The 2,500-nt window shown below is 29.8% G+C and overlaps 1 pseudogene; it reads right to left on the minus strand.

Moving 5' to 3' along the window:
• Positions 1-2,500, minus strand: part of LOC137632274 (thyroid receptor-interacting protein 6-like) — a 180,349-nt pseudogene that overhangs the window by 96,533 nt on the left and 81,316 nt on the right.

Genomic DNA, 2,500 nt, shown 5'->3' on the forward strand with positions numbered 1-2,500 from the left:
ATAGTTACCCAGACCGTTTTCTATTGATGACAACGATGCAAAGAAAACTTTTATTCTTGGGTAGACTTATCCAGATCGGACGTGCGCTTTATTTAATGTAGCTACATTGATGGCTTTAAGAAAAGGGACATTATGGACCTTTGCTAGGACCTGAGAGGCAATTCAGGCCGACAGTGGAACTAGAGAAAACCCCTGAAGTTTCAGTATGAAGTAAAAGTATAGCGGTTATAGACAGTAAGAAGAAAAAAAGCAGCAATAAGGTAAAGTTATAGGCTAAAACATATTAGCTTGGCTATATTTTTTTCTTAAATTTTGCATATAACTGAATTTCGTGGTTTTACTTCAAATCCTGGATAGTAATAATACATGATCACAAATCAAAATACGGTTCTTACACCACATTCGTGTTTAGGAAACATAAATATCGAAATATATATCTTTTATCAAATAAAACGATTTTATTCGTACAGAAATGGTTGTATTGTAAACAAATTAGCTTGATTAAAGCAAATATTAATTTTTGTTAGAATGAATCGTGATCAGTGACATGTTTTAAGTTCGGCGAAGAGCTACAAATAGATTTTGTGCACGGATAAGAACTTCACAAATGATGATGAGAGAGAGAGAGAGAGAGAGAGGAGAGAGAGAGAGAGAGAGAGAGAGAGAGAGAGAGAGAGAGAGAGAGAGAGAGAAGAGAGAGAGAGAGAGTGTGTGTGTGTGTGTGTGTGTAAAACCACGCATACAAAACAATGGATAGTATGTAAATGAAGAAACTCAAGAACATTAAAGATTGTATGTCATTCACAGAACAAACTAAGAGTATTTCTCTATTTGATCGTGAGATATAAGAAAGCTGTATGACACAAATGCTTGGAAATCCCTTAAGTGCTTGCAAGATCCGGGCGGTCTCACGTCTCGAGATATTCACCAACAAGCAAATGACCCTTGAGCTGCCAGTAATTCCATACCATATAAGGATATCTTTTCACCGATTCGACAACTTGAACGTACTTTAAAAGAACATTGGCAATTCAATGAACGTAATCAATTACAAGAATTTTAGAACATTCGTGAATGCAAGATTTTATACCTGTTCATGAATGCAAAAAAAAAAAAAAAAAAAAAAAAAATGCATAAGCTTCAACAATAGGTTTACTAGCAAAGTTCAACCATACATTTCCCTTTCCTTCTTTTAATTCCTTTCAAAGATTTAATGTCATTTCTTGCATTTCCGTTTTCAGCAACATGAAACATATGCGATCAATCTAATTATATTCAAATATCGAGGGACGCGAAGAACCAAAACCCAACAGAATAAATATACATACTGTAGTTGAATCAGTAGAACTTCAAATGATCAAACTCGCAGAAAATGTTTTTATGTTGAACAGGCTTACATAAGTCCTTTTATAGTTTATATCTCAAATATCAATTTCAATGTTATTAATGTTTTAAAACATTTTATCTTAATTGTTCATTACTCCCTATATCGTTAATTTATTTCCTTATTCCCTTTCCTCACCGGGCTATTTTCCCTGTTGGAGCCCTTAGGCTTATAGCATCTAGGTTTTCCAACTAGGGTTGTAGCCTAGCTATTATTATTACTACTACTACTAATAATAATAATAATCATAATAATTGCAAATATGCTCGCACAAAATGTTTTTCAAACGAGCAACATCAACCAATTGGCAGATTCGTAAATTCCAAGCCAAAAAAAAAAAAAAAAAAAAAAAAAAAAAAAAAAAAAAAAAAAAAAAAAAAAAAGAAAAAAAAGAAGTAAGTTCTTACGCTTAAATCTGAAGCATCTACTATCAGCACTTGAACTCTGCAAACAGTGTTCGTTCCCAAAGACCTACGTTCACAGAGTTCAGTTACTTCCTTTAATGAAAACAGATTTTAAAAATTCAGAATGGAAGGTTAGAGCTAATCCTATTTTTTTCGTGTATGGAAGTTAGAGTGATAACAGCAACAGCATGTACATATAAACCCTAAGAGGGGACAGGCAAGTTTAAGTATACCAACCCCATCATCTCCTTCATACACAAGAATGTCAGCTCAAAAGATATCAATCAAACTATATAATATATATATATATATATATATATATATATATATATATATATATATATATATATATATATAATATATAATCAGGTTCTACAAAGATTATGATTACTTTGAAATCATATTCTATAGAAATCACCAAACCTAAAAATTATAATAGAAATGTTTCAAAATTCCGAGTTCCTTAAATCATAAAGAGGACAATGACTGATTATATCATAATTTATATAATACTATATAATTATATATATATATATATATATATATTTATATATATATAGTATTATATATATATATATATATATATATAAATATATATATATATATATATATATATATATATATATATATATATATATATAATATAATCAGGTTCTACAAAGATTATGATTACTTTGAAATCATATTCTATAGAAATCACAAACCTAAAAAT

The sequence above is a fragment of the Palaemon carinicauda genome, chromosome 41, assembly GCF_036898095.1.
Source record: "Palaemon carinicauda isolate YSFRI2023 chromosome 41, ASM3689809v2, whole genome shotgun sequence".
NCBI lineage: Eukaryota > Metazoa > Arthropoda > Malacostraca > Decapoda > Palaemonidae > Palaemon > Palaemon carinicauda.